The sequence below is a fragment of the Monodelphis domestica genome, chromosome 5 (genome assembly GCF_027887165.1).
Source record: "Monodelphis domestica isolate mMonDom1 chromosome 5, mMonDom1.pri, whole genome shotgun sequence".
In the NCBI taxonomy this organism is placed as follows: domain Eukaryota; kingdom Metazoa; phylum Chordata; class Mammalia; order Didelphimorphia; family Didelphidae; genus Monodelphis; species Monodelphis domestica.
Genome location: NC_077231.1, coordinates 196,058,840 through 196,073,083, shown reverse-complemented (window position 1 = coordinate 196,073,083; position 14,244 = coordinate 196,058,840).

Here is a 14,244-nt window from a genome sequence, read left to right as displayed (position 1 = left end):
CACATGAGCCCGCAGCCCCTCCAGGTGATCATGTGGCCCAAGGAACAATTTGATATCAAGAGTGCAAAGAAACTTCATAGCTCTAGGAATGGCAGAAGCCTAAAGAATCAGGGCAGAATCAGAGGTGCTGTACTAAGCTGATGCTATAAGAAAAGGAAGCAGTAACCATGGAGTGGCAGTGCCAATAGTAATGGTGAAATAGCTAAGGAATTTTAAATGTAATAATACTGCTATTGTAGCTAGCTGGTTATAACCTCACCCCTGGAAAGCAGTCGACAAATATTTATTAAGTGTTTACCATGTAGCAGTCTCTCTGCTATGTGTTGATGATATAACATAGGTAAAAACAGTACCTGCCTTCAAGAAGCTTAAATTATAATAGAGGACTTTGCATTCTAGAACTGAGAGATTAGGTTAAATTTGCCTTTGTAGAATTTTCAATATCTTTACCATACCTCATAGTTTCTCCCTGTTTCTGTTTATCTATTCTCTTCTCCCCCTCCACTATCTCTCCCTCCTTCCCTCTCTCTCCCCCTCTCTCCCTCCCCCACCCATTTTCTCTCAGCATTCTTCATTTCATCTAAGAGGAATCAAAGGCAATGTTCTTGTTTTAGGAACAGAGTAAGGGAATGAATAAAAGAGTGGCATATAACTACTACAGCAGTGCACCAGGGGGCTTAGCAAGGAAGGGAAGGGTAAGAAAAGGAATTAGAAATACCTTCAGATCAAGGATAGATGATATTTTCTTCACCTTACAAAAAAAGCACATTAACAACAACTTCTACCCACTTTTTTTTGTTTTTAATGAAAGTGGATTGAAGGAATAGACATTCAGTTTGCAGGTGACTTATCAAGAATATAATTGTTCTATATAGAAATATATCTTTTTTTAGCAAAGTTCTGAAATATAACTCTGGCTGTCATTAAATTTCCAGTGCTATAAAAATTATAAAGAAATTATTTCTCTCATCCCTTTACATTTTTAGTTTACAAAGAGCATTACTTTGTTTGGGAACTCATACTCCAATTAATTTTAATAATATGATAGCAAACCACTACATCAGTAAACTGATATCTTATTGTGGTATGAAAGTAAACTTAAATCTTCTGAGATTTTACTAGCAGAGAGCAGAAACAGGCAGGTATTAGCAAGATGAAAAGTCTTTTAGTATATGTTCAGTGATAGGCTTTACACTGGTTGTCCAAGGACTAGCCTGATTAAGTTCATTGAGTTGTCACCAGACTGGCCAGAAGCCAAAGAATAACTCTGCCCCTGAAACTTACAGGACCATTTACTAAGTTGAAAGAGGGATTATTAGCTGCAAAAGGAAGGAAACATCTACATCAACAATATAATATATAGAGAAGGTTAAGCAATGGAAAGAACACTGGATTTATAGTCAAATAGCCTTAGTTCAAAACTGTTTCTGCCACTTATTACCTCTGTGATCTTGGGCAAACCATTTAACCTTTGTTGACCTCAGTTTTTTCATCTTTTAAAGAATGAGACAGAACAAGATAGCATCTGAAATCACTTTCAGCTCAAAATTTCTCCCTCTTCACCTCAGCCCCATGACTTTACTGGTTTCCTTCAAGTCTTACTCATGTGTCTTCTTATGTAAGAAATCTTTCCAAGTTCACTAAATCTTAGTACTTTGTCCCCTAAGATTATCTCCAAATTATTCTGTACATATGTTGTTAATTTTCTTGTTGTTGTTGTCATTTAGTTGTGCTCAACTCTTCATGATGCCATTTGAGAACTTCATTTTACAGATAAGGAATCTAAGGCAAAGAGGGTTAGGTGACTTGCCCAGTGTCACACAGCTAGTAAGTGTCTGAGGCCAGTTTGATCTAAGGAAGATAAATCGTCATAACTCCATGGATGGCACTCTATCTACTGCACCATGTAGCTTCCCCTATCTTGTTTTTATATAATTATTTGCATATTCCCTCATTGGATTCTAGACTCTATGAAAACAGGAATTGTTTTTCTATTTAGTTTGGGTTTTGCCTCTTTTTTTTGTATCTTCATCACTTAGTATGATGTTTGGCAAATAATAGACACCTAATAAATTCTTATTGACTAATTAACTGACTAGATATAAAACTGAGTCATTAATGACAATGTCAACTTTGAATGAGCTTTCCACTAGAAATCTGTGCTTATTCTTGAACTACTCAATATGACACTCTTATCAGAATTGCAGATGACACAAAACTGAAACCTACAAAACTGAAACCTACAGCTAACAATAAACAAGGGGAATGAGAATAGCCATTTGTATAGAACCCATTATATGTCAGGTACTGTGCTAAAAACTTCACAAATATCTCATTTGATCTCATGAAAGAGTTAAGATACAAAAAGATCTTCACCAATTAGAACACTGTGCCAGAGGATAAACTGAAATTTATTGGGTTGAAAAGTTTTACAACTGAGTTAAAAAACACATTTTAAGAGTATTAAATTGAGGAGGTATATCCCTGGATATAAGATGTCAGAGTAAAGGATGTTTGACCCATTTGAACTCTCCATCCACATACAACAAAAAATAAACTAAATCATTTCAAAACAAAGGAAAGCAGAAGGAACATATTTCACTTAGGCAAGATTAGAGAGTTGCCCAGGGAACACAATATTTATGGGAATCAGCAGCATGAAAATAAGCTCAACAGGCTACAATGGACAAGCCACTTGAAGTATCCCCAGAGAAAACCAACAGGGACACACCCTTGAATCATACTCTGGAAGAAATAAAGGCAGCTGGTCTTACATCAAGAACCAGATGAGTGTATTCTCTAAGCTTGTGCTCTCTCTCTCTATGCCACGAGTAGAGAGCATCAAAAAATAGAAAAGATAATAAGAAGGAAAAAAATAACTAGAAAAATGAGCAAAAGAAAATATTTTGACATTTAGAGAGTTACTTTAGTTACAGGGAAGACCAAAATATGAATTCACTCAGAAGAGGACTATAATGCCCAAAAAAGAATCACATGAAACCTCAAAGGAAGTGTGAAAGAATGTCAGACACTAAAAGAACCTATGGAAGAACTTGACAAGAAGTGAAAAAATCAAATAATAAGAGAATTGATAGAAAAACTCAACAACTGGGGAGTAAGGGGGAATCTACAGAAGAAAATAATTCCTGAAAGAGTAGGAACTGACAAGTGAAAAAGGAAACACAACTCAAGGAAGAAAATATTTCCCTCAAAATTAGAATGAGGCCAACAGAAGATAATGAAGCCCTGAGACATCAGGAAACAATAAGATGAAGTTAAAAGAGTAAAAAAAAAAAAATAGAAGAAAATATTGAATACCTCTTTGCAAAAAAACAATTGACCTGGAAAACTGACCGAGGAGAGATACTCTAAAAATCATTGGAATACCTGTAACTCATGATGAAAAAAAAAATAAAGTCTGGACACCCTAAGGCTAGAAGTCATCAGCAAACACTGCTGTGCTTAAATAAGAAAGAAAATAAAAATTGAAACAACATAGTGATCTCCTGCTGAAAGAAATTCCAAAATAAAATACCCCAGGACTGTTATAGCCAAATTCCTGAACTTCCAGACTATGAAAGTTATAAACATGGAGAACAGTCAGTAGGATAAAAACAATACTCATAAGATGATATATTTAAAGGAGAAACCAGTGTTACTGAATCATAGAGTTCTTGTAGGGGAGTGGTATAGAAAGAAAATAAAGTTTGTTGTTGTTACTCATCTTTCTTTTATGAAGAGGACCAACAACATCATGTCCTGACTAGTACTGAATTTAAGTGAGGCAGAGTTACACAAAGTCAATAACCTCATTCTCTCTTTTAGAGTCACTGATGGTCAGAGGCAATACAAAAGTCAAGACACTGATGATAATAGGTAAAAAAGGGCTAAGTTATGAAAAAAACTTTGAACCCATTCAGTTACAAATCTAATTATAATACATATAGTCTATATGTCTCCATCTTTTCCACAATAACATGAATTTCCCAAATGCTTAACTAATATCCAGAAAAAAATCTATCTACAGCATGTTATTACCCACTAATCAGTAATCCTTACTGAACAGGAAATTAGTTTATTCACTAGCACAATCTATCCTTGATAAAACCTTACTAACTCTATATGATCACTTCTGCCTTTTTAAGATAAGATAATCAACAACTTTAATGAAATAATCCAGAATTTTGTTAGAAATTAAAGTCAAATTCTTTGGTCTATAATTTGCAAATTTCACTCTGCTCATCTCCTCCTCATTTCACCCATGTTTTTGTTAAAACAAGAACAATTTTCCTTTTCTGATCCTGTGATACCTTTACTATTTTCAGTATCTTCCATGGGTTGATGACCCCATAATCACATCTGCCAATTCTTTCATTAACAGAGACAGTTTGTTAATCTGGGTCTTGTGACTTGAACTAACTAAGGGCATCAAAATATCCCTTTATAATCTCCTTTCTTATGTAGGATATTAACTTCCTATTGGCCAATTTTGTTCTACTTTTTTTTGCCCCAAATATTTTCTTTGTTGAAAAAAAATTTAAAAAAAAACCTCTTCAGCTCTCTTTTCTCCATCAACTTTTAACATAATTCCTTACATCCCAAGTAGTGTTCATGCCTTTTTTGTACTCCTCTTATCCCCCATGTAATTAAAACAAATAAAACCCAAACACTAATTTTGTTGTCCTTAGCTTTCTTTGCCAGATTCAATTCATTTTGAGCTTTTAGGATTCTTGGCTCACACACAGTAGATGCTTAACAAATGCTTATTGATTGACAAATTGGCCAAGATTTTGTTCTTATCCTTTTGTTATCTGCCTTTTCTTTCATCTTCCAGACATAAAGTTAAAATACAAATTGACAGATGAATTGTTGTTATATTCATATTGATGAAATTTTTTAATTCTTGATTTCTCTCATTCTTGAAATTGTTTTCTTCTATGCTTTAAGAATTTTATTGTTGAGTGTTTCCAAAAAATTTAGGGTTGACATACTACAGAATCTTCTTTTATTGGATTATATCTAACCCCTTTTTGAACCCTTTATAATATTTCTTAAAAGTACAAAGGATGATTTCAGGGAAAATCACAAAGAACTATATGAAATCACATATTAAGTGAACTGAAGCAAGAGAACAATTTATACAACCTGAATTTATTTTTCTCCATTATGAGGTGAAGTCATGACTTCCTCCCAAGTTTGCTGTCACTTCCATCCTAGAAATAACTTTCTATTTGTTGGTAAGAAACAGAGCCCCAATAGATGTCCATATTGATAAAATATGTCTATCATTTTTTAAATTTATTTTCATCACTTTGTTTCTTCTGAATATGTTTCATGGATAACCCTATAATTACTATTAATTATAGTGAATAGAGGACCTAACATTCATATCAGTGAATTTTGCTGTTTGGTTGAGGAGGAAGTTAAAACTCTTAGTTAAAATAAGATTCTGGAATCACCTATTTATTTAATTGAACTCTAATCCCCTTGCTAATGAATAATCCAACAATAACTGTAATCACATATTCTATTTTCATATGAAAACTCTATCAAGATAAGCCCATATAAATATATAATGGAAATTGTACATTTTAACATATCAGCATTTAATGTCACCTTTGAGGAAACATTTTGTAATTTAAAATATATATATATATTAATTTGTGGAATATATCAAATTACAGCAACTTTCTCTCTATGCAATATCTATAAATTCATTCAAACTTGGTTATTAATGACAATGCAAGCCATTTCATGAAGCTTTTCTACAACTTCAGGGATATGAAATTTGATATAAGAAATAATACTAATCTTAATATTCAAAGGAATATTAACCAACTCGGATACATGCTCACCTCAGTATATTTTTGTTTAGTGAGATTCTGTGGCCAACCTTTTCATTGTCTATCTCTATACTTGGAGTTCCTATCTAACCTTCTCCCTACTTCTCTCTACCTAACTTTCCTGGTTTCTTTCAAGATTCAGTTAAAGTCCTACTTTCTTAAAAAAGTCTTTCCCAGTCTTCCTTAAATTAGTGCCTCCCCTCCATTGATTATTTTCAATCTATCCTGTTTATACATACTTACTTGCATGTTATCTTCCCCATTAGGCTGTCAATTTCTAGAAAGCAGAGATTTTTTTGTCTTTTTTTTTAATCCCTTGTGCTTAGTGTATTGTCTGGCATATAGTAGATGCTTAATAAATGGTAGTTGACTGGCTAACTATTGGTGAAAGAGATGATAAAAGTTAAGAACAATCTTGCTAATAAATATTGTAGGAGTAATTTGCTTGCAATTTCTGATTTTCTGTCTTTGGCATCTTAATATTAGTAAGTAGGAAAAGAAGAATTCCTAGCAGCATTAGGAAAAGTAGCCATTTGGGAACCTTAATGGTTTCCAACTTGACAAAAGCCAAAAGGCTTTCTTGTAGAGAAGCGATCGTGTCGTTCTGCTTTTATTCTCTACAATGATATAGCATGATTGTATTGGATTTTTTTTAGTGGCTATATGTATATATATATATATATATATATATATATATAATTATTATTGGTGCTGCCCTTAGGTGGCAGAAAAATAGCACTGCAGCTCAGCAGAAAAGGGGAAAAAATACTCAGGGCTCAATATTAGCCTGTATTGGCAGGGTTGAGGAGGTTTAAGTTAAGGGTTATGGGCCAGTTTTAGGGGTGAGGACTCTTTTTAGATAGAGTGGGAAGAAGTTTTTGGTTGTTGCTTTTGTTTTGTTTTGCTAAGAAGAAGTATAGGAAGCTGGGTGGGGTGTTTTTTGTTTTGTTTTGGTTTTTAATTTTGTTTTGTTTTTTTGGAACAGGACTTAGTTAGGAGAGAAGACCAGTACCCCCCTCAAAAGGGAAAATGGATCCCCCTCCACTGGCCTGGGGTTCAGGGAAGAGAGTTTAAAGCTTACCAGTAGCTAGAACAGCAAGCATCAGTGACAGCAGAAGGAGTTAGCAGGAACAGCCTCTGTGAGAGACAGACCTACTACCTGGCTCTCCTGGTGGGCAGGTGTAGGCAATGAGCCTGAGAAGACTTTGAAGAGTTTTCAGGAGGGAGAAGGGAGAAGAAAAGGGGGAGAAGGAAAATCACGGCAGGAGAAGAAATCTGGTTCCTCTAGTTCTGGTATCCCTTCATAGTCTCCAAAAATCAGTAGGAGTAAAAATGAATAAATACTCCTAGTATTTAAAATATATATGATTTTAATACTAAATCAAAAGAGAGGGGGAAAGGAAAAAAAAAGGTCCTTTCAGTCAAGTGAGCAGAGCAAAGAGAGAAGGAGACTCCCACCTGCAGCACTTTACCAAAAGCACTAGCCCCGAAAAAAAGGAGCCCCTCAGCGTCTCAGCCAAATTTATTTCCTAAGCCTCCTTATGTAAAAAGAGGACATAACTTAAAAGGATGCTGGGAATGTAGCTCAGGTGTTGCAAGTTTTCCATCTGCACAATATTGATTAAAAAAATTTAAATAAAATACTAGCAAGGAGATTACACAATTATCACACAAGAATTATAAACCATAACTAGGTGTGTTTTATACCAGGAATGTAGGGATGGTTCAATATTAGGTAAACTATCAGAATAATTGACGATAAGAATAACAAAATCAAAAGAATATATGATTTTCTCATTAAATACAGAAAAAGCCTTTGACAAAATACCACACCCTTATACAAAAAAAAAAAAAACATTAGAAAACATTAGAATAAATGGAACTTTACTTAATTTAGATAGATTCTAAAACCATCAGCAAGCATCTAGAACCTTTCTCAATAAGATCAGGGGTGAAGCAAGGATGTCCACTATTAACACTATTATTAATATTATAATAGAAATGCAAGCAATAGCAATAAGAGTAGAGAAAGAAATTGAAGGGACTAGAAAAGGCAATAAAGAAACAAAGCTATCACTTTTTGCAATAATAATAGTGTACATATACCTGCTAGTATTTTATTTAAATTTTGTGTACCAATAATACTATACATATAGGGGGTAGCTAGGTAACTCAGTAGATTGAGAGCCAGACCAAGAGACAGGAGGTTCCAAGTTCAAATGTGACCTCAGAAACTTCCTCTAGCCCTTATGGCTCTTCTGCCTTAGAACCAATATGGTTCTAAGGAGGAAGGTAATTCTTTTTTTTTTTTTTAAGCACTATACATAGAGAACCCTGGAAAAATTTTTTTTTAAACTTAAAGAAATAATTAAAAACTTTAGCAAAGTTGGAGGGTATAAAATAAACCAACATAAATCATCAGCATTTCTATTTACCACCAACAAAGTTCAAACATCAAGAGATAGAAAAGGAAATTCCATTGAAAATAATTATAGATAATATAACATTCTTAGGGACATACTTACAAAAATAAACCCAGCAACCATATGAAAGCAATTGCAAGTCATTTTTCACACAAAGTCAGACCTAAACAACTGGAAAAATATTAACTGCTTATGGACAGGCTGAGCCAACATAATAAAAATTAAAATCTTGACTAAATTAATTTATTCCATTACATACCAATTAAACTACTCAAAAATGACTTATTAGAACTAGAAAAAAATAATAGCAAAATTCATCTTGAAGAACAAAAAGTGAATAATATGAAGGGAATTTATGAAAAAAAACTTATGAAGGAAGGATGCCTAGCTGTACCATATTTCAAGCCATACTATAAAGAGGCAATCATCAAAATAATTTTTTACTGGCTAATAGAGTAGTGGATCAGTAGTATAGGTTAGGAAATCAGCACACAGTAGTTAATGACCATAGTAAATAAATGTGTTTCAGAAACTCATAGACTTAAGCTTTTGGGTGAAGAACTCATTATCTGGCAAAAGCTGCTGGGAAAATTGAAAACAATATGGCATAAAGTAGGCATATACCAATATTTCACACCATACACCAAGATAAAGTCAAAATGGATACTTGATTTGGAAATAAGGGATGATATAAATGAATTAGAAGAACATGGAAAATTACATATCTGATTATGGATAAGGGGGAAATTATAATCAAATAAGATATAATGAAAAATGAAATAGATAATTTATGTCAAATTAAAGTTTTTGCACAAACAAAAACAATGCAACCAAGATTAGAAAGCAAACAATAAATCATAGGGGGAGGGAATTTCTATCAAGTGTCCCTGATAAAGGCAAAAAATAGATATATATCAATATATAGAGAACTAAGTCAAATTTATAAGCACATGATTCATTTCCCAATTGACAAAATGATCACAGGATATTAATAGACAACTCTCAGATAAAGAAATAAAAACTATATTTAGTTTCATGAAAAAATACTCAAAATCACTATTGATTAGATAATGCAAATTAAAACAACTCTGAGGCATCACCTTATATCCATCAGACTGGCTAATGTGAAAAAAAAAGATTATATATGTTGGAGGGGATGTGGGAAATTTGGGACACTAATAGACTGTTGACAAAACTGTGAACCTATATAACCATTCTAGATGGTAATCTGGAACTGTGTTCAAAGGATCATAAATTTATGCATACCCCTTTATCTAGCAATACCAATATTCAATAGTCTGAATCCCAAAGATATCATAAATACAGAAAAAGAACCAACCTGTACAAAACATTTTTAGCAGCTCTGTTGCAGTGGCAAAGAATGGAAACTGAGGAAGAGTCCACCAATTGAAAAGGGCTAAACAAGCTGTGATATATGGTAGTAGCGGAATACTATTGTGGCATAAGAAACAATGAACAGGAGGAATTCAGAAAACTTGGAAAGACTTCTAAAAACTTGTGTAAGGTGAAGTGAGAAGAACCAAAAGAACATTGTATATAATATAAAAAATATTGTATGATGATCAATTGTGAAAGACTAAGCTGTTATCAGCAAAGAAAGTTTCCAAGATATTGACAAGGGATTCATAATGAAAAATTTTAGCCACAGTCAAAGAAAGAACTGTGAGAGTCTGATTGCATGTCAAAGCATGTCATCTTTCTCTCTATTTCCTTAATGAATTCTTTTCTTGTATGTGTAATATATGTCTTCTGTTAGGATATTAGCAATATGTAAATATGTATTGCATGAAAGCACTTGTATAACTTATATCACACTATTTTGCTGCCTGGGAGGGGGCAAGAGGAGGGAGTGAGAGAATCTGAATCATAAAATGTCAAAAAAATTGTCAAACTATTTTTACATACAAATAAAATTTTAAGAAAAACAAAAAAGTAAAAAAAAATTAGGGATGCATGAATGGATCATGATCATTATGTGTCTAAAAGAGTTTGGGGAAATGGCATGGTATTGAGGAGGGGTGGTTAATGATGAGTCAAGTATGTGATATGATGGCTAGGAAAACTGATGAAATTTTAAACTGTATTGACAGGCATAGGATCCAACAATAAGTGCTTATCATATCCCATATGGAATATGGTGTTTGATTCTGAGTGCTAGATTCTTGGAAGAACACTGAGAAACAGAATAACATCTAAGAGAGAAAACAAAATGGTGAAAGTCCTCAAGGTCCTATATGAGGACTACTAAAACAAATATTTAGTCCAAAAGATAGAAACCTTATGGGGAATAATTGAATTGATAATCATCTTCAAATATTTAAAGAGTGGAAGAATATTAGACTTGGTCTGCTTGGTCCCAGACAGCAGAAATAACTGTATAACCAATAGGTGGAAAGTTAGAAAGAAGCCAATTTAGGCTTGAAGTGACAACTTCATAAAGGAGACTGCGTAGCCACCCAATATATATACTAAGTTCCTCCTTAATAGAGGCAGAGAACAGATGATCCCTTGTTTGCTGAAAAGGAAACTTTTATTCATTTATAGTAAGATTAGAAAGATGAGTCTGAGGACCCTTTCAAGACAGACTTTCTGGTCTTTTGGTTAGATAATCTATATTTGGGATAATTAGTTTCTACTTTTGAAAATCTAAGACCAATCATCAGGCCTCAGACTCTAACTAGTTATGTGACTCTGGGCAAGTCACTTAACACCAATTGCCTAGCCCTTACCACTCTTTTGCTTTAGAACCTATATTAGTCTAAGACAGAAAGTTAAGGGTTTGGTTTGGTGTGGTTTTTAATCAAGAACTGGTTGTCTTGATGAGTTGACAACTCAACTTTGAATATATTCTTTTCTATTTGAGAATCAGACTGGGATAATATGAAAAGGTCTGGGGAGTTGATCAATTATCCAACTCTGAAATTTTCTATATTAGCTTAGAAATGCTTACTTTTCTAAACCTCAGTTTCCTCCTCTGCTAAATGGAGATGATTATATTAATAGAACATTAACAGACATTAGGATCAATATTATAATGTGTAAAATAGACTTTGCAAAATTTAATAGCAATATACATGCTATTTATTATTATTACATATAAAGACTCACTTGTCTTTATAAAATAAGTTTATCTACTGCCATCCCCTGCTTGTCTAAAATTTGAAGTTTCTATTTGTTTTAAACTAAAAAAAAATGATTAATTGGAGATGGCAAAGAAAACTGGACTCATTAACATTTTTCTCACTTTACTAATTAAAAAGTGAATGGCAAAAGTAATGAGACTCAATTGGGTTCAAGCAATTTGATACTGAAGCCAGAGTTATCAGCTTGAGACATGTCATGCAGCTACTATTTCTCAATTCCAGTAAAAGAAATTGTATTTATGTATAAGTTCATCTGCCTTCTTAAAATTCATGTTACTGGTGATGAGAACTATGTAAAAGAATGAGATGTCCTACTGACATATTATATGATTAATATTATATTTCAATGTAAAAGATCATACAATGTTTATGATCTCATCTTTTCTTCCTGTTTCTAAGTAGTGAGGGTAAAACAACTCCATTTCTGACTATAGTTCTTATATCTTGCTCTTGCTCCTGATTATATCATAGCCTTTACCCTACCTGGGAACATCCTTTCTGCTGAAACAAGAAGTATCCAAAATAATAATCCTATCTCTTAGGCTGGAGTTCTAAAAGAGATCTAACCTGAAGAGCCCTTCCTTTTACTAGACCCAGCAACAGGTCCTGTCCAATCAAGAGATAGCACATTCCTTATTCTTAACCCTGCTAGTCCCCAGAAGCAATCCATCTAGAATTCAGAGGTACTCCATATGCAATTAACCACCTACATATTATAACACCTATATAAGCCTTTGTTCTTTTGTTCCTTCAGCTAGTTCCTTCCCATGCAACTGCCATTCCCTTGCTGGCAAACTCAATAAACCCTCCGTGGTGTCTAAATTTTTTTTTTACTTTTTAAACATTATTTTATTTGGTTATTTACAAACATTATTCATTGGAAACAATGATCATTATCTTTTCCTCCCCCAGACTCCCTCCCACCACTTCTCCCATAGCCGGCGCACAATTCCACTGGGTTTCACATGTGTTCTTGACTCGAACCCATTTCTGTGTTGTTGGTATTTGCTCTAGGGTGTTCATTTAGAGTCTCTCCTCAGTCATATGCCCTCCACCCCTGTAGTCAGTCAGTTGCTTTTCATCTGTGTTTTTACTCCCACAGTTTATCCTCTGCTTGTGGATAGTGTTTTTTAGATCCCTGCAGATTGTTCAGAGACACTGCATTGTCCCTAGTGGAGGAGTCCATTACCTTCCATTGTACCATAGTGTATCAGTCTCTGTGTACAATGTTTTCCTGGTTCTGCTCCTTTAGCTCTGCATCACTTCCTGGAGGTTGTTCCAGTCTCCATGGAATTCCTCCACTTTGTTATTCCTTTTAGCACAATAGTATTCCATCACCAACATATACCACAATTTGTTCAGCCATTCTCCAATTGATGGGCATCCCCTCGTTTTCCAATTCTTGGCCACCACAAAGAGCGCAGCTATGAATATTTTTGTACAAGTCTTTTTCCTTATTATCTCTTTGGGGTACAAACCCATCAGTTCTATGGCTGGATCAAAGGGCAGACAGTCTTTTATCGCCCTTTGGGCATAGTTCCAAATTGCCCTCCAGAATGGTTGGACCAGTTCACAACTCCACCAGCAATGAATTAATGTCCCAACTTTGCCCGCATCCCCTCCAGCATTCATTACTTTCCTTTGCTGACATGTTAGCCAATCTGCTAGGTGTGAGGTGATACCTCAGAGTTGTTTTGATTTGCATCTCTCTGATTATAAGAGATGTAGAACACTTCTTCATGTGCTTGTTAATAGTTTTGATTTCTTTGGCTGAGAACTGCCTGTTCATGTCTCTTGCCCATTTATCAATTGGAGAATGGCTTGATTTTTTGTACAATTGACATAGCTCTTTGTAAATTTGAGTAATTAAACCTTTGTCAGAGGTTTTTATGAAGATTTTTCCCCAATTTGTTGCTTTCCTTCTGATTTTAGTTACATTTGTTTTGTTTGTACAAAAGCTTTTTAATTTGATGTAGTTGAGATTATTTATTTTACATTTTATGACTCTATGTCTTGCTTGGCTTTAAAGTCTTTCCCTTCCCAAAGGTCTGACATGTATACTATTCTGTGTTTACCTAATTTACTTATAGTTTCCTTCTTTATGTTCATGTCAGTCACACATTTTGAATTTGTTTTGGTGTAGGATGTGAGGTGTTGATCTAATCCTAATCTGTCCCACACTGTCTTCCAGTTTTCCCAGCAGTTTTTATCGAATAATGGATTTTTGACCCAAAAGCGGGGATCTTTGGGTTTATCATATATTGTCTTGCTGAGGTCACTTGCCCCAAGTCTATTCCACTGATCCTCCTTTCTGTCTCTTAGCCAGTACCAAATTGTTTTGACCACTGCTGCTTTGTAATATAGTTTGAGATCTGGGACTGCAAGGCCCCCTTCCTTTGTATTTTTTTTTCATTATTTCCCTGGATATCCTTGATCTTTTGTTATTCCAAATTAACTTTGTTATGGTTTTTTTCTAAATCAGTAAAGAAATTTTTTGGAAGTTCTATGGGTATGGCACTAAGTAGATAGATAAGTTTGTGTAGGATGGTCATTTTTACTATATTGGCTTGTCCTACCCATGAGCAGTTAATGTTTTTCCAATTGCTCAAGTCTAGTTTTAGTTGTGTGGAGAGTGTTTTGTAGTTGTGTTCATATAGTTGCTGTGTTTGTCTCGGGAGATAGATTCCTAAGAACTTTATTTTGTCTAAGGTAATTTTGAATGGGATTTCTCTTTCTAGTTCTTCCTGCTGAGCTGTGTTGGAAATGTATAGAAATGCTGATGACTTATGTGGGTTTATTTTGTATCCTGCAACT